At 40.3% G+C, this 18,660-nt stretch overlaps 1 protein-coding gene across 1 annotated transcript in view; it reads left to right on the top strand.

The window, feature by feature from the left end:
* Window positions 1-323: 323 nt before the first annotated feature.
* LRRC4C (leucine rich repeat containing 4C) overlaps window positions 324-18,660 on the top strand; it is a 157,508-nt gene continuing 139,171 nt past the window's right edge. The window contains exon 1 of the mRNA XM_035012594.1: window positions 324-383. The gene's annotated coding sequence lies outside the window, so the exon portion shown is untranslated. The remainder of the gene's footprint in view (window positions 384-18,660) is intronic.

Below are 18,660 nucleotides of genomic sequence, written 5' to 3'. Positions count from 1 at the left end.
CAAGGAGATATTTTTGGAATTGAAAGTTTGGGGCTTTTTTTTTTTTTTTTAGGAAAGTAAAGACCTGCTATGGTGGTGTTTTCTTTCCTTTTTGAATTTCCCACAAGAGGAGAGGGAATTAATAATACATCTGCAAAGAAATTTCGGAGAAGTTGACCGCGGCAGAATGAGGCATTGATTGGGGGAGAGAAACCAGCAGAGAGCACAGTTGGATTTGTGCCTATGTTGACTAAAATTGATGGATAATTGCAGTTGGATTTTTCTTCATCAACCTCCCCCCCCCACCTTTTTTTTTTCTTTTTGGTGTCAAGATCATGCGTTTTCGCTTGTTCTTAACCACCTGGATTTCCATCTGGATGTTGCTGTGACCTGTCTGAAATACAGTGAGTGATTCTTATTTTCTTTTTTTATTGATGGAGAAAATACCCATTAATTTAGCATTCCTGGTTCCTTGATCCCTGCACCCCTTCGGTGGGATTCTTAAAGACCTGGCTGTTGGGGGCCAGAAAATAGGGAGAGGGTGACCCAGGCTTCTGTTCCATCAGGTTGTGCTCACCAATAGGCCGGTTTGCTATAATGATGCAGGTTGTCTGCATCCTGGGCAAATGCCTTTGCAAATGTGTACCAGGAAAAAAATAAATCTCCCCAAGAAAGCCGCTGCAGTGTGGGGTGCCTGTGGCTGTGTGATTGACACTCTGGAATGCGTTTAAGTTGCATGGCAGCCTTGGAGTTAGATGCACAAATGTTTAGCCATTGGAAATCGAAGGGACCAATTTAAATTTCATTATCCAACCTGACATTGCAGATCAACAGAATGTATTAACACAAAAATATGATAATAAACCAAGCAGATGAAGGATGGCTTCTGGAGGGTGGGTGGGTGGCGGGAGGGAGAGTGGGCACGGGGGGAGGAAGTGGTGGAGAGAGGTGGCTGCACTTTCCCCCATCTCCTTGCATACACATGCTCAAATGTGGCCTTCAGATTACCTAGGTTCTCCCCTGTGCTAAGAATGGGAAGGAGGACCCACTTCTTTTTCGACCCCACCCCCTTCAAACTAACCACTTCTTTGGATAACAGAAAGGCTGTCCAGAGATTGAAGGTGGCTTGGGCAGTTGACTTGGGTTTTGCCAGAAATCTTCCCAACATCATCAAGACAGGACTCTTGAGAAAAAGGCAGAAATCTGGTGTCCTGTGGTAACTTAGATAAGGAGCTAAAGAAAAGGTCTGTGTATTGAGCACCAGTGTTTCTCATGTGCCAGCTTTGTCTTGGGAGAGAGAGGCCAATAAAGATCAATAAGAGAAGGTTGAAAATGCTCAGAGAGCCTGGGGGGCCTGTAGGATCACCCCTCTTTCCATCTCCTTCCTCCCCCATCACTTCCAGGGTCATGGAGCTGGCTTTTTTTTTTTTTTTTCTTTTAACAGAACTCTCCCTCTTCATCCTTCAATATTCCTCTCTGGGGCCTTCTATCAGAATCATAGACTCATATAACTTTAGAGCCAGAAGACTCCTCAGAGATCTAATGCCAATAAAAAAAGGAAACTGAGGCCTAGAGAAGCTATAACTCTGCTTAATGGCCAAACCTTAGGAGACAGGTAACTCACAAGCCTTTAAACAGCAGACAAAAGTCAGTCTGGGATCCAAGCTGGACAAGAATCAACCCTATCTAGCGTGGCTATTTCTGTCCCCACGGCTGCCATTTTTACCTAGAAGGGTTAAGGAAGGAACCTGTCCTGAAAGCTTGACATAAACTCTGACCACTCTGGACCTCAGGAGTAGCCCATCTACAATATTCATATCCTTTCTAATACTTTTTTTTTTTTTTTAATAGCAGAGCTCAGATAATCCTAGTTTTAATACTACTAAAAATATTTTTAAAAAAGATCCCCAACTCTGGTATATCCCAAAGGAGATAAGAGGCCGAAATCTCCTGGATCCCTCCTTGGTGTTGGGCACATTTAACCTGGTGAGTGGTGGTCCCTGGAGAGGCATTAAGAACCGTGGAGTTAGATTTATATTAGGGAGGTGATAATAGAAACCAGAAACACCCTTGCTAAAAGCCTCTGAGTCTGTTTTTACACTCACATCATCTATTCTCATCCTTTTCATTACTCCTTAACTAAACTAGCCTACAGCTGAGCACTTCTTTAATTTATTTTTCTGGCCACATGTTTCCTGTTGGGACACAGATCAGGCAATACATTTATCAACCTATGAAAATAATCATGCAGGATTTTTTTTTCTCCCCTGAGCTCCTTGTAGCCTTCTGCATATCTTAGAATTCCTTGCAGGTTGTTTGTTTGTTTGCTTTTTTATTTTGTTTTTTACATGACCACAGTTAAGTCACTGCTTGCGATAATAAATTGATTCAAGTTATCTCAAGTTCCTGTTACGTTGCAACTTAGCACAAGTGACAAAAGAGGGGGGAAAAAGTACTTGTTTTTACTGCTTAGCTCTGGACATCACGTGGGAAACCCCCCAGCCTTGCAGTCAGCCTGGCTTCTGTTAATCCGTGGAGATCTGTCTCTTTCTTTCTTTCTTTCTTTCTTTTTTTCCTTTTTGAATTCAAAATGTCTTCACTACTACTCCAGTTAGACCTGAAAGTACATTCCTCTCCTAAACATTGTCAGCTCCTCTCGGTACCCTCCACACTTGCACACATGCAAACTTTTCTGAGAAAAAGAAGAAAGAAGGGAAGGGGGTGGGGGATAGAGAGAAGGAGAGAGAGAAAGAGGGTAGAGATATGTTTGAAGTTGTGGGCTGAAATGTGTCCTCCCACTCACCTCCATTTAAACATGTTCTTCAGATCTAGAGATGATGGAGCATCTAAGGATGGCATCATTTTTCATGCTGGTGAATCACTTCCACTACAGTTAGGGACGCATTGCCCAGCTTGGGGTTTAGCTCCTTTTGTTTGTCATTCAGGGTTGGCCCGGTATTCTAAGCAACTTGCTCATGGACTGATGAAAGAATTTTGACCATGCAAGAGCAGGAAAGTTACCTCATTTCAGCTTATTTCAGGGCCAAGGTTGGTGCCCTTTGAGTGATATTTGTGAGTAGGTAGTTGAATACTCAGATTCTGCAGAGGGCCATAGGCCCAGAAAGCTGCTGGGTTTTCCAAGTTCTGAAGTTACTTTTTTTTTTTTTTTAAGATTGTATTTATTTATTTGAGAGAGAGAGAACGAGAGAGAGAGAGAGAGAGAGAGAGAGAGAGCGCACAGGGGGGGGGGGTCAGAGGGAGAAGCAGACTCCCTGCTGAGCAGGGAGCCCAATGCAGGACTCAATCCTGGGACTCCAGGATCTATGACCTGAGCTAAAGGCAGTCGTTTAACCAACTGAGCCACCCAGGCGCCCCTGAAGTTACTTTTTCAAGTATCTTCCCACTCTGATTTAATTGCTGTGCCCTTTGAGCAATAACTTTAATTTCTCTGACCCTCAATCTTCTCCTCATCTGTATAATGGGAATGGGAATGTCAACAAATTAGAATGGTTTTGTGAATTAAAAGTAATGTTATGCAAAGCCCCAGGCATAATAGGCCCTCTAAGGAGGCCTGTTTGTTGTGATTGTTCTTGGATTAATTTGGATTAACTTCCTGGGAATTAATACAGGCTGGCTGAGCACTTTACCAGTTCTAGTGGCTACGCTCAAAAACTAGGGAATGTGCAACTGACCTCACAGGAGTTGCCAGATTCTTCTTTTGATGTCTTATCAGGACAGATTGGCTGCAAGATATCATTTTAGATAGGAAATACTGCTTCCAGCCAGAAGCCGAAAAATCAAGATTTTCTCCTTAAAGTATAGAAACATAAATCTCGGCAAAAACAACACTTGAGAGAGATTTTGGGGAAAAATAATTCTATTGTGTGTACTATGGGTCGAAAAGTTGCATATGATAGCTCTTATATATTAAATGTATAATTTTAGCTGTCTGTTACAATGTCTGGCTCTGGAATGCTCAAAATAGAGGCAGATTTCTAGGTAATTATATAATTTAAAGTAGATAGTGTAAAATTCCGTTCCTAATATTAAGGCCCCCAAGTTCACAATTTGGACGCATAGGCTTCCTAGATATAAGGAATCCTATGTTGGTTAAACCTCTTTTGTGATAGGATAAAGGCCTGATAGAGTCTATGAAATCAAGATTTCATGTAGACATACTTGTCTTATAGGTTGCATGTGCTAATCTCCCAACACCAACTTGCCAGGGGTTTTCTGAGGCAGCCGGTCATGGTCATTGCTCCTAATTTCATTGTCTACAACAGCAACCCTGTGTTCTGTCCATTTCCTCAATGTTTCCGGAGACCTGTTCTTCCTTAGAGGGAAAAAGAGTCCTACTGTTTTAATTATTGTTATTCTTGATATCATATCTGTGGATGATAACAAGACAGGCTGAGGGATTGCCCATTGGAATTTTATACTGTGGCTTTTCAGTTAGGAAAACAATTTGAAATCTGTGTTCATTTTGGAAAAGCATTCTAAAGCTAATCATTTTCACTGATCTTGAGATGAGATGGAAATCATCTATGGAAGTTCTTACCATTTCATAGATTTTACTTTTTTGTGTGCTCCTTAAAGGTGACTAAGAAATTTGGTAAACTTGGACACTGGCACCATAAGTGAATATGAATATTCAGCTTTCCACTGTGTCACGTGTGTTACATGCACTATTTAACCTCTCTGAGTCTGTTTGCTCATCTGTAAAATAGGGGCGATAACAACCAGATAGAACTGAGTGCCATGAGGATGAAATCAGATTGCATATGTTATGCACAGTAGGCATTCAATACATGCACATTTAAATTGAGCATCTATGATTTTAGTTCAAGTAATGCGTAATTTGCAAATGAAAAATAAACTGATATGGTCTGGTTAAAGGAAGCAGTTTATCTAAATTCATGTTGGTATAGATTTTAAAAAGGAGAGATGTATTAATGAGGTTGGCGTAATTAGGTACAATCATTTTTGGTAAGATCCTATATATATATTTTTTTTTAGTTTTTAATTTAATCACCAGGTGCTCATCATGACAAGGGCCCTCCTTAATCCGGATCACCTATTTCACCCATCCCCCCCACCCCAACCCCCCCTCTGGTAATCATCAGTTTGTTCTCTATATTTAAGAGTCTGTTTCTTGGTCTGTCTCTCTCCCCCCACCCCTTTTGCTCATTTGTTATGTTTTGGTAAGATCCTACACTTTAAAAACATATCTGGATATACTTTAGTGAATGCTATTCCTTCAGGAAAGATTGAAACATGCTTTGTGAACTGTGGAAAATATACTCTGTGTCTGTGTAAACTTTCTTTAGATTACTTTATAATACAAATATAAAAAATTAATGATTTATAAATGGTCTTTTGGAAGACTCTCCAAAGGGATCAAAGTCTCTTGCATCTTACTTTTCTTCAAAATGATTTCTCTGGAGAAATGTAAATTTGACAGTTGAAATTTGGTTGGGCAAATCTTGTGGCTCAGACAGTGTGCTTGTCACACTCTGATGGCAAGGATTTTATTTGTTCTCTGGCAGGTTCTCAGCACCTCAGAAGAGTTTTTGACAGTGTGCATGCAGTAAATATTCTTTGAATGACTAATTGAATTTAGTTTGAGACATCCCCTCCAGAAAACTCAAATGCACATATATCTGCGTGTTTGCACCTTCCGGCAGGAACACAAATACATGTAAGAAACGTGGCTTTCAGGAATCTGTAGAGGTTCGATGAGAAATACGAGTCAATGGGTGTACTGACGTGTGTGTGTGTGTGTGTGTACAGATATTAAACCCTTATTGAGTGGCTTCCTTATGTTGCAAAGGCTGAGGTCTGAAAGTTAGGTGCTACAGTATTTTTTTCCTACTCTTGATGTTACCAGTAACACACTGTAACAATTTGTATAAGTCATTTTACCTCTCTTAGGTCAGGCTTATATTCTCCTCTATTAAATAAAGGTGAAAACTAAGATGCCTTCAAGCTAAGATTTTAGGATTCTGAATTCCTAATTGACTACCTAGGGATTCAGGATTCCTAGGAACTGAAAATATTAATCCCTGATCTCAAGATACTAGTTGTTAAAATGTGGAGTATAGTATTCTGGGAGAAAAGCAGAATCACTGTTACAATGGCAGATATGTAGGGTAAAAAGGGGAAGGAAATCTCTAGTGTGTGTAGGGGAAATATAAAGCGATTTGAAATAGAGAAACATTGCATTCTAAGTTTGTTTCACACCTGTTAGCTGGTGGATCCTAAGTAGCAATTAACCTAGCAATGTCTCAGTTTCCTCAACTATAAAAATGGAAATAATTTTTTATGCAGTTATTTTGGAAGCACTGAGATGTCTACATGTTTGGCACATGATCAGTATACAATAAATGCTAGCTCACTTCCTTTTCATTAAAATCCTTGGTTATTTTTCACAGATGTGGGAACATTTAACTGAGAGTCTTGTGAGTGTTTTGCTTTATATTTATACTGAGTATGTAAATGAATTTTTTGCCAACTTTACTATCAAAGTTGGCAATATTATTTTTGATAATGTTTTCCAGTGTCAATCATATTTATAATGAAGTCTAAAAGGATGAAAAACTTGTGTTAGATTAATTAACTTATTTCAACTTTGGCATGAGCTGATGGCAGATATCTATGCTTATGGAAGCTTTTAACACTTAAGGAAGTTGTGGGTATAATTTCTTAATAGCAGTAGTAACTACCATTTATTTATTGAGCATTTGGTAAGCACCAGGCACTATGTCAAAATTATGTATTTTTCTGTTTAATTCTCACCTAGGGAACTGAAACAAAAAGAGCTTAAGTAATTTGTCCAAGGTCATATAGCAACTAATCAGTGGACCTAGAAGTAGAAGCTACATTTCTTCTGACTTTAGAACCTGAGATGAGAATCAGTAAATTCAAACTTTTTCACTTGGTAACAAATAAACACTCCAGTTCACCATCATCTAGCCTAGTACTCAGTCTGAATATTTTAATTGAGACTGAGATGGCTACAGTCTCCCCTTTCCCTATTTCTTGGAACAAAAGTTATACTGAGATGCTTAGGTCACATGTATGTTGCATATCTTTGTCAGTCTTCAACTATATCCAAGTGTGCCCCTAAGTGAGAAAGGGACAACTAAGAAACACTGGGGGAAAATCGCGCTAACTCACTCAACACACTAGCAGAAAAGCTTTACAAAATGCTGTGAGATCACCTGGAAATTCAAAGTTGTATGAGAAATAAGGTCAACGCTAATAGTGTTTGGTGTTTATTAGTTACAATGTCATATGAACTAGAGGCGCTCCTAATGGTGGGCACCTAATGCCTGATCTCAGGTCTCATCACGGTTAATCCGTCTGCAGCACTCGATACCAGTATGGCCTCTGGCTTTCTGAAACCCTTCCAGAGGTTTAAGGTGCTGCTCACCGTCCCTTCCTTTATTAATTTCACTTCCTCCTCCTCCAGTCCTCCTGTTCACTCCTTAAATGTTGAAGGCTTCCCCCTTTGAATTTATTCTATTCTCTCTCTCTGCATTCTTAAGACATGTCAACTGGGCTTATTTTGAGAGATGACACTGAAATCCTTGGCCTCAACCACCCTGTGGCTAGTAAATCTCCATTGCCAGAAAGCTCCTACTCACATATCTGGGTCTCCTGTGGACCTTACAAACTTAATATGCCAACTGTAACTGATTATTTGCCCCCCAGAAGCCTATATATTTTCAGTTTCAAATGATATCTATATCTCTTTCACTTCCCTCATATCCCGTGACTCATCAAATCACTCATCAATCTATTCTCCGTCTTAAACTCAGTTCAGATTCCACTGTTTCTCTCCTAGATGTCTTCTGATGATGCCAACTTTTCTCCGGTGTAGTCCATTATTCATTCTTCCTTTAAAAGGATTATCCTAAGAAATAAAGCTGGACAGCCCCTTCTAGATTCTATAAATGCATTTATAGAATAAAATCAAAATTCTACTCTTGATAATACAGTCTGGCCAGCCTATTCATGCCTCTCTTGTCCTCCTGCCATACTGAATATTTTATTCCTCTAGAGATACTCTAGGCTAGTTTTGGCTCACACTGTGAGACCTAATCCATGTTTCTAGGATATACCCATACTTCAAGTCTCAGAGCAAGTTACTGCCTCTGGAAAAACGTTTCCCAGCTTCCCTAGGCCCACTGAGTTCCCCTTCTCTTCTTTACATCAGCATTTTGTTAATAGATCTGTATTAGCTTTTTTTTTTAAAGATTTTATTTATTTATTTACTTACTTATTTGAGAAAGAGAGAGAGAGAGCACGAGTGGGGTGAGGGGCAGAGGGAGAAGCAGACTCCCCGCTGAGCAGGAAGCCCGATGCAGGGCTAGATCCCAGGACTCAGGGATCATGACCCAAGCCAAAGGCAGATGCTTAACAACTGAGCCACCCAGGTGCCCCAGTAGCTTTTATCACTGTTATAACAACTGTTTACTTGGCTAAAACCCACTAGATGGTGACTTTTTTTTAAGTTATGGACCTCATCTTAACTCGTCATATCCCATATCTAACTAACGTATTGCACAGGAGTTCTCAGTTTGGTAATGCCAATAACTACGTGGACTGATCTAACACATCTTTAAGGTGAAGAGTTTCCTTTAATTTGGTTGATGGTGTAAGGCCATTATTTTCCAATATTTTCACCATTAGGATACATTTTTTTTTTTCCTTCTTAGGGACCAATGTTTCAGAAATACTTTGACCAGTAAATACCTTGCAATTTGTTTCTCCATTTTTCCTAATTGAAACATATACTTGCCAATCACCACTCTCTAAATAACCCACATAAACATTTTTGCCATGACCTGATATAAACTGAACTAAAAGAAAAGGAGTTTTAATTACAGTATGCAATTATTTGAGTACAGGCATGATTTTGAATCAGCTTTTTGAAATATTGGTAATAGCTGTCTTTGAGGATACCAGTTTTGAAAATAGTTCTATAAATATATTTTAGCATGAATTTTAGGCTCTAATTTGTAGCTGCTAATCGTAGGCTCACTGCAGGCTTTGCAGTGCAGACTCCTGGATGGCCCTGTTCGCAAAGAATATTACTTACAAAAAGGAAGGTGCGCCTTGAAGCTAGACACCACACAAGCTGTAGGGTTACATGAAGTGGGCCTTTTTACTCATGAATGACTATTGGAAAGAGACTATGTCTTTTAATTTTGAATATTGCCCAAAGATGGACTCATGCAGTGGAAGAATAAAAAAGATGGTCTCTTTAGTAAAAATGCCTGGATTGAAAAATTTGTTGAGTTGTAGTCACTTTTTACAACATGTGGACAGCTGATTTTATGGAGCCTGGTTCATCTCAGGAGATGCTTTGGCATCATGCTTCCTGGTCACTGCCTCCTTTCTCTCATAAGAAACAGCAGAAGACACTGGATTAGATTTTTTTTTTAAATGTTAAATGGTAAGACATTAATTATGGTTTTATTTTATTCTTCAATCTTTGAATGTAAATAAAGGGCTTGAATATGTTGAATTAGAACATTTCCTTTACCTTTAGTCTTTTTTTTTTTTTTAGTTTTTCTTCCAGTCCTAGTTTCCGCCCCCACCCCAGTTTAGAGCTTACTATTGTTAATCTCTAATAATAGTAAATAAGAGAGTATTAATTGTAGTGCTTCGCAGTGCTTTTTAAATCTAGCTATCCCTTTGAATCCTCTCAACATTTTGGTCCCAGAATTTCCAAAGCAATATTCTCTGTTAACTACACTCTTTGTGATGAAGTATCAGGTTCTGGTGTATGTGGTGGTGGGGAGGTGGAGTGATGTGCAAGGAAAGGTTTCTTTAGAGGATAAGTGCTGTATTTGGCCTCTGGTTCTTGCCAGATTATAAACTGCTGAGACAACAGTTTTCTTGGAGGGGTCCATTTGTTTGTTTTATCCAATCAATTTTGGCCAAGTCACTGTCTGGAAAATGGGAGAATTTAGCCATTTCATTGTATTTCCTTATTTGTTGTTAAGGTGGATATCTGGGATGGCGATGGGTTTCTCAGATTAAAAAACAGTAAGGTCTTTTTCTTATGACTAATACTGTTCTCATTATTAAAATCATCTGTTATTGTGATGTGGCCCTGCCTTAGAACAAGTTGATTGATTTGTGATGTTTTAATACATAGCCTGTTGTTGATACAGCTGATCCTTTTATAGGGTTTTTGAGTCTAAGAAATGTAGTACTATTCTCAGGACAATAGACAGATTTTCTTGAACCAATGATTTGATAGTAAGAACTTGAGTAACTAAGTATGAGGAGGGAGGTGGTTAAAAAAGGTGCATGGCATTTGAAAATGTAGACATGAATGGTTTAAAATGAAATGATTTACAATGGAAAGGTTTACAGCTGAATCTGAGCCAGATCTCAGATTGTGCTGATTTTACAACCTCAGGTGAAAAGGAGGTGGGTGGGTGGGACGAGGGAAGGGAGAGGGAGCCGGAGAGATTGATTGAGATTACTCTGATCCTGGCTGTTCTGATCTGAGCAGAGAGAATGCTGAGAGTTTAGTTAGCTGATCTCTGGAGAGACTCACCTGGACAGGGACCAGAGCATGTGTGTGGGTGAATGAATTCAACTGCACGATGGGAACTAAGCCAGGGGACTCTGCTTTCCTCGAACTGAAAAGGCAGAACGTCAGAAGCCACCCTAAAAGAGTTAACATCTACACAGTGGTGTTCAGGAAGGCAAGAATGGAACTATGAAGGCTTTCTCTGTATTGTTTGAACGTTGCCATGGCGATAGTCTCCAGCAGAAGTTACATGTTTTTCAATTCCCCAAAGCAGCAAACAGCCTTTCCTCTCCTCATCCTCCCTTCATCCCTCCCTATCTCCTCCATCCTTGGTCCTTATCTCCTCCACCTCCCTCCTCCCGCCCGTCCTTTCTTTTGTTCTCACTTTCTCAACTGTTCTCCATTAACAGCAAAAATATTCCAACTCCACGAGGTTGCTTTTAGGCAGAAAGGGAGTCAGACATACAACCTTCTATCCGGGTTTCTGTTTTCCCCCGTCTGTTTACGCATTAAAGACCTAATTAGACGGAAGCTGTGGATGGAAGCAGGGTTGGGGCTTTCCCTGTTGGTAGGACATAGAACATATTATAATGGTTGGTGTTGTGGTGATATGTTAATTGGATCGCTCCAGGCAAGTGCAGAGCAGCAGTCTCTGACAATTAGAAAGAACAATGACTTTACTATGAAGGAGCCCACTCTCTTAACCAGTGGGAGGATTAGCATGCATTGCAGGTCTCTGGAAGGTTCCTGTAGACCCCAGCAGAGATCTGCAGTTGGAAATGCCTCCTGTCTCTTTAAAGCCAGGCTGCTCCCTCTCCTTTAGCTTCTTTTACTGCCAAAGGAAGAGAAGTAGGGGGAATGGTGAGAGATCTGGTTTCCTGGGTGGTGGGGGACCCTGTCGCCTGCAGACCTGGGCCGTAGGATATACTGCAGGGATGTGAGGAAGAAATCCTTGCCTGCTTAATGCACGTGGCCAGTGAATTGTGAAATGGGTCTCATTAGAGCCTTTCATATCCCGGCATGTGCCAAAGTGCTTTGCCGGCACAGCGCCATCACTTCAGGTCCATCCCTGCTGCAGCCAAGAAGGGACAGAGGCTCTGTCTGTGTTAAAGGCTCCAGTCCCATCGCTCTCTGTCTACTGTTCATTGTAAGGCGCCTCTGGGCCTCTCCGTCTGGCCAGGGATGAGGCGCAACACATCCCGTAGGTGTTTGCAGAGAGGAAGTGTGAAGGATTTGAGCCCCACGGATGGGTTTGAGGCTGCAGTGCTGACTGGCGCCCAGAAGTTCCCTCTCTTTTCTCCAGGGATGGCATCAAAGCTGTTTGATAGGCTTTCCTGCAAATACACCCCGATGCCCACCTGAAACAGAAGATGGGTAGTTCAGAGCCAAATAAGTTATCAGAGCCCTTTGTGTTATTGCATACAGAGGTACTTTTTGCTTTCTCTCAGATTCACCTACTAGAGGTTTTAGAATCAAATTTTATCTCCCAATGCATAGCCCCATCCGTAGCCCTCAGAGCTGCCATATGCTGAGTGCTGTCAGTCACTCTGAATATCTCTTATCTAGAACATCTGATGATTCTACAAGGTGGTTGATATAAAAGCATAGATGTGGGAAGCCAAATCAAATTGAGCCCTCTTACTTCTTAGATCTGGGACTTTTGGTAATTAACTCTTTTGAAACTCAACTTTCTCATCTGCAACATGGGAATAAATATAGTACAGACTTGTGAATTATACTTGAAATAATGTATGCCAAACTTGAAGCAGAACATTTGCAATGAAAAACATTCAAGCCATTATTTGTGAAAATATGAGAGTTACTTTTACATAACAATATTATGAAATAGTCATAAGGCACATGCCTCAGGCAGCACAATATTAAAAATAATTAAGGGCAGATTGTTTAATGAAAAAGGAAAAGCAGTTTTTGAAGATGAGGTTCTGAATTTGAAATGGTGAAGTTTCTGATATTTTTGGTATAAGTCAGCTTGGAAAGCAGAATAGATAGAATGATTGAAATAAACTTCTGTTGCATTCATTCTGGATAGATGATTTTCATCTATCCATATTAGGATTTTTGTGTTTGTTTTTGTGGGATTGATCTCTTGGGCTTTGTGTCAGTTATGATGCCTTAGATTGGAAATAAGAAGAAATAATGCTAGCTAAGTTAAGCAAAAATAAGAGTATTTATTGGCATATACAATTGAAAAGTCCTACAGTACATCGAGTTCAGGTATGGCTTGATCCAGATACTAATAATGTCATAGGGACTCCTGGTCTATTTTCTCTGTAATTCTCATAGCTCAGCCTTCTTCCACGGGCCATTTTCACCCTTAGAGCATTGTTGTGCATTCCCTAACTCATCCACCAAAGAAAGATTTACACTTTGGTTGCACAATTTCCTTAAGACAACCTGAGATCTAAGCTAACTGGACTGGCTTAGGTTATATGCCCACTCATTGACCCATCACTGGCTTCAAGGGAATGGAGCTGACAGTTAAATACATATGCAAATGGAATTCAGAAGCTATCAAGAGACAAGGGGAATTAGGTGCTAGAGAGATAATCACAGATAAATACCATAGGTCCAATGGTGGAGAGTGGGAAGAATGAGTTGTTATACTTCACATTGTAACTTGCCACAAGGGTTAATTTTGTTCATACTTCTCTGTGATACTACATTTGTATTTGGTATCGCAGTTTTAATAACGACCTAAGGAGTTTTGTTCTTCCTGAAAATCATCTGGCTGTAGCTATCAATTTTTCAGAGGAACAACTTCATCTGCCTTCATGCTATTTTTGCATTACTCCTTTCATGTGTTAGGAACAGGTTCTTGGGTTTGAATGGGAGTTTACATGCTTTCCTGGAAGTGTGGAAACAAAAGCAAAAACAAAAGAATCCTCTTCAGGCAATAGCAAGTCATTGGTAGAGGTCCTTTAAACTGCTTCAAACACCCATGATCCTGGTCACCTGCACCAGCCAAGGCTGTGCTTCTATCCAGCTTTGATTTCATCTAATTTGTCACTACAAAGAGCTCAGTAGTGACATAGTCCATCCCTGAACTCTCCATTCTGCCTACCCAAAAATAGTAATCCAGGTAATATGGCACAATGTCCTTTGCTCCTTAATAGCAAGGAGAAGAAATGCTGATCTGGGCTTTCGATACAAATATTTGTCAATACCATCTATTCAAAGCATATGATGGCTCATCAAGTTCAAGGACTGGGAACTATCTCTTTTGTAGTCTTCACTCTGTGTGTACTGTATTGTACATACTGTGGACACTGTATTCATACCTACATAGTGGCATGCTCTGAATTGAGAATCCAAGCAAGTCTAAATGATTCTCATAAGAGCTGTTGGAGAGCAGAGTGCTGGTAGAGTACGTTGTGCCTAGAAATTTACAACAGTGAAGGGGCGCCTGGGTGGCTCAGTCGGTTGAGTGTCTGCCTTCAGCTCAGGTCATGAACCAGGGTCCTGGGATTGAGTCCCGCATTGGGCTCCCTGCTCAGGGAGGAGCCTGCTTCTCCTCTGCCTGCCTCTCTCTCTCTGGCAAATAAATAAAATCTTTAAAAAAAAAAAAAAAAAGAAATTTACAACAGTGAAGAAGATACCAGTTTATTGACCGCCATTTATATGGTAGAAATTGTAGTGGGTTATTTTCATATTTTATCTCATTGTATCCTTAACAAAACCACAATAATAATAATATTAATAATAATAACAATACAAAAATGCCAATAAAGGTGACATTTATTGACCTATTGCTGTGTATAGGCACTGTTCCAAATGCTTCACCTTTGTAATGACATGGAATCCATAAGTAAATAAGTATTTTTTTTTTTTTTTTAGATATGAGTAAAGAGAAGTTTGGATAGGTTCAGTTGACATACCTTTGTCACAGAGCTAATAAATGACAGCTCCACTTTGAAATTCTGGTCAGCCCTGCCAAGCCACGACTCTGGATTTTTGAAAGTAAAACTTTGCCTGCACCTTTTGTTTTAAATATATCAACCATTTGAGATCACCTCAAGTAAACCACATGGGTGTTTTAGGAGGCCTTGTTGTTTGTCTGATGTTGGGAAGAGTGAGGAAACATTTCTTACCCCAGTGGTCCCCGGCAACTTTGAATATCTCAACAGATACGAGCGGTTGGTGGGCCTTCTTCCTGAAGATGGGATGATACCACTAGTCACGTACCTAGCTGCGTACGGCCATGGTACGTATTTCTTGTCTCATTTGTAACCATCAGAAGACATCCTCCTCATATGTAGAAAGGGGAGATTGGGCCCTTTCCTCCAGAGTCCCTAAGACTCTTGACTCTCTCAGACCAGCATGGTAGGTGGGAGACGCTGAAGGGGAGAGAGCTCTGGGACACTGTTTTTGCTGCCTGTCCCAAGGAGCTGCTAAACAAAATTGCTGTCCTCAGCTTATCCAGGCATTGGGCCAGTTAGGAGGCAGTGCCCCAAACCAATTTCCTTACTCATTCCTCTATCACACTTTATTCTGCTGATGAGACCGACACTACAACAGCATAGAAAGTAGACACACACACTGCAGGTGCAGGATTTATGGACCCAAACCCTTGCACACACACATAAACACACATGCACATAATCCCCACCAGTTTATCTTCACGTTCTGAATTCCCACCTGACTCCTGAGAGGCCTCTTAGAGCCATGTGCCATTCATCTTTCTCTATGATTCAAGGGAGGAGAGAAAGAACGACCTACAGGGCAGTAAGCTGTGGCTTCAGGGCATGGTTGGACATCTGAGAATTATTCTCCTTGTTGCCTACTGTATATTTGACCCACTATCTGCTGTTTAAAGAATATGAAGTGACTTTAATATCAGTTGTGGCTTCTTATCCCCAAATCGAATACTTTTTAAAAACAAACAGAAGAGGCTTGGTGCTTTTCGCTATTTTATGATGTCTGAACACTCCTTTCCGTCCCTTGGGGCTGGCGAGACAGAGTGGTACTTGCCTCATGTTGTCTCTAGAATATGCCCCTTTCCAACCCTAACTCAGGCTTTTAGCACTTCTCAGTCCCAGATAACTGTAATCATGCCCTGATTTGCCCTTCTCCTCCCCATCCACCTTTATCACCAGTTATTTATCTTCCGAAGACATTGATGTTCTCTTCCTAGCAAACCCTCACTTGTAAAATAAATGCCAGACCCCTAAATCTGGAGCTGTTCCAGAGGGCCTCTCTTTCTCTCTCTCTCTCAGCTCTTCTCTCAATTTCAGTGTGTATTTCTTAGCTATACCATATTGTTTTCATTTCCTATTTACTGCTTTGTACAGGCGATTGCTCTGTGTGCCTATTATTTGTTTCCCCACCTAGAGTGAAGGCTTCCTGAGGTCAGCCCCTTGACTTGCACCTCTGTGTCCTCGCCTCCATGCCTTACATAGGAGGAGATACTCAATGCATCTTCATAATAGAAAAAATCTGCTTCATAAGCTTCCAACTGCTGATCTTAAAAAAAAAAAAAGCATTGCTTTGTTTTTCATTAGTTTCTCATTATTTTTCCTAGTAGATGGCCTCATAGACTCTACTTGGGGCTAGGCAACCTTCTCTATTAGGGGCACCCACCTCGCAGCATATCATCTTTGCAATAAGAAGAGCTCTGTTTGGCTGAGTTTCCTGTAGGATCCCTTAAGAAAGCTGATATTCAGAGAGCAGTAATTCAGAGCTCTAGGTTTCCCACGGCTGTTTGGTTAGCAGGGATGTGGAGCTCCCTCGTCAAAGCAATATGCTTCTGTGGGCAAAGGCGTGCTTATCTTCTTTAGAGGGCTACCTTGCTTCTGTTTTTCCATAGTGCTGACATGGCAGATGGATTTCCCAAGGGGCATGTTCATGTGTACAAGATGTTTCTTTTTCCAACTTCCTGTTCTGTGACAGTTACAAGAGCATAATGAAGTTGCAACTCTTAATGTTTTAAATCTCCTGCCTGTGTTTGCATATTATTCAAATATATAGCATTGTTTCCTGAAGCTAATCCACAAAATGGGAAAGTGTCATGAGGAAGTTTGCAACAACAAATAGGGGGAAAGGAGCAAAATGCCATTGAGTTTTTCACAGAAGTAAATTTACATGATTCAAAAAGCTGACCTTTATCTTTTTTCCTTTGTCATTTTGTTAGGGTCAAAATGTCCTTTTTTTTTTTTTTTTAAGTTGAATGTTTATGATATATATATGGTGTTTAAAATTTTTTCTCCTAATGTCGTCACTTGGCAAGATAAGTGTTTTTTGAGTACTCATATGTTTATAACACATGACCTCCATGTCTGTCATTAACTTCAATGGTTCAATAGGCTAGGACACTGCAATAAGATACAAACACTAGAGTACTGGGAAAAACTTTGCACAGGTGGTTGTGGGTAAAATAGAAAACGTGAGTCCATATCACTGTAGCATTTCGATGATGGCTCTTTCCCACTGCTGAATGCCATTGTCAACTGTAACTGGCTAGTGCTGATTCTGCTACTTGCTACTTTCTGGCCATAGGACTCTAAGCAGGTTATCTTCCCTCTCTAAGGCTTTTGTATCTGGAAAATGAAGACTTTTGATTTAGATGCTCTGCAGTGTTCCTTTTAGCTCTCTCTTTCTGAAGTTGAAGACATTTCACAGACTATTTGCAGGGTTCAGGACTATATTTGCCAGAGAGAGTGAAAATGCATTTTCCTTGTTCTCCTTCTCAGTTATTCCCGATGGCTTATTTCCTTTCTGCACATCTTGCCCTCCTCTGGCCTTTTTTTTTTTTTTTTTCATCACACTTGTCAAATATATTTCTTTCCTCTTCTATCTATGTCTAGCCAAGTCTCCCACATCGGAGTTGCGTTCTGGTGTGTGTGTGTGGCTATTCTGCAGGGTAAGCACTTCATTTCAGACTTGCTTCCACTAATTAACTACGAAATTAAGTAGGTGAATTCATTGATTCAGCACTTGGTTTGATGTTCATATTAACTCATTAAAAGGGAAGCCCTGGATGTGGCCAGAGGCTTGACGGGAATCTTTCCCTCCCCCTGAAATCTCCTTTGACTTCCCACACTAGATCACTATCTTGCTGTTTCTCAGAAGTATGCATGCATCTGGGGAACAGCCAAATGACCGAAAACTGAGATGGGCAGGAATTCCATTCTTTGTGATGATAGAAACAATCTTTGCTTTTTCTTCTTCTCCCTGCCTTGCTCACTGGCCACTGCTTCAATTCTACTTCTGATATACCTGGATGAATTTCCTTTGGATGCCTACTGAGATTTCAGTGATACCTATTCCATGTCTGATGCCCCAGTGGCCACTGCCCCTTTGGCCCCAAGCCCATGAGGAAATTAGACCTCCACAGGGGTAGAAATCCTCACCTCATTTCCATCAGAAAGAACTTATGTAGGAAGCTTTAATAGGGTTCCACACCCCACATCAGAGCCATCAACTGGTTTTCAGGAAAAATATTGTCTTAAAATCTATTTTCATTTTTGTTTCCAGCAATCACATCCTGTTTCATTCTTCTTTGCCTTGTACGTAATAACCACAAGTGAATGACAGGAAGGGTGGCCATTTGTCAAAAAACTGTGCTTACCTTTTTTTTTTTTTTTACTTTTCCCCCATTTCTATAAGGATTCATGTGGTTTTTCAAATCTCTATAAATAGTATCTAGCTGGTAAAATATGTTTTATGATAAAATAGAGTGGAATGTGGTTTGTAATAGAGTAGCATCCATTGTAAAAGAGGCTTTTCTTGGAGCCAATCCAAGAAGTTCAGTTACTTGTCTAAAGTAATTGGATTAAAAGAAACATGTACTAAATATATGTTTTCTGATTTTCTATACTTTCTGTACCTTGCACCTCTGTTAAGAATCCTGAAGTGTCATTGCCTTAAGACAGTTCATTTTATTTGTTCCATTTATTAAATTGTGTGCACTGATTGTTAGCATACATTGACCTTATCTCCCATTGAAGCATTGGTAGCAGCCTCTGTCAATCTCTCCCAGCACCTCATACACACCTCTACCATGGCCCTCATCACATCATTTAGTAATTGCATGTTTATTAAATGTTTCCCCATAGTATCCTGAGCTTTTTCTACATAGGGAGCCTGTCTTATTCTTCTTTGTATATCTCTTT

The sequence above is a fragment of the Mirounga leonina genome, unplaced genomic scaffold, assembly GCF_011800145.1.
Source record: "Mirounga leonina isolate KUSES-001 unplaced genomic scaffold, KU_Mleo_1.0 Mir_166, whole genome shotgun sequence".
In the NCBI taxonomy this organism is placed as follows: domain Eukaryota; kingdom Metazoa; phylum Chordata; class Mammalia; order Carnivora; family Phocidae; genus Mirounga; species Mirounga leonina.
This window is presented reverse-complemented; position numbering and strand designations above follow the sequence as displayed.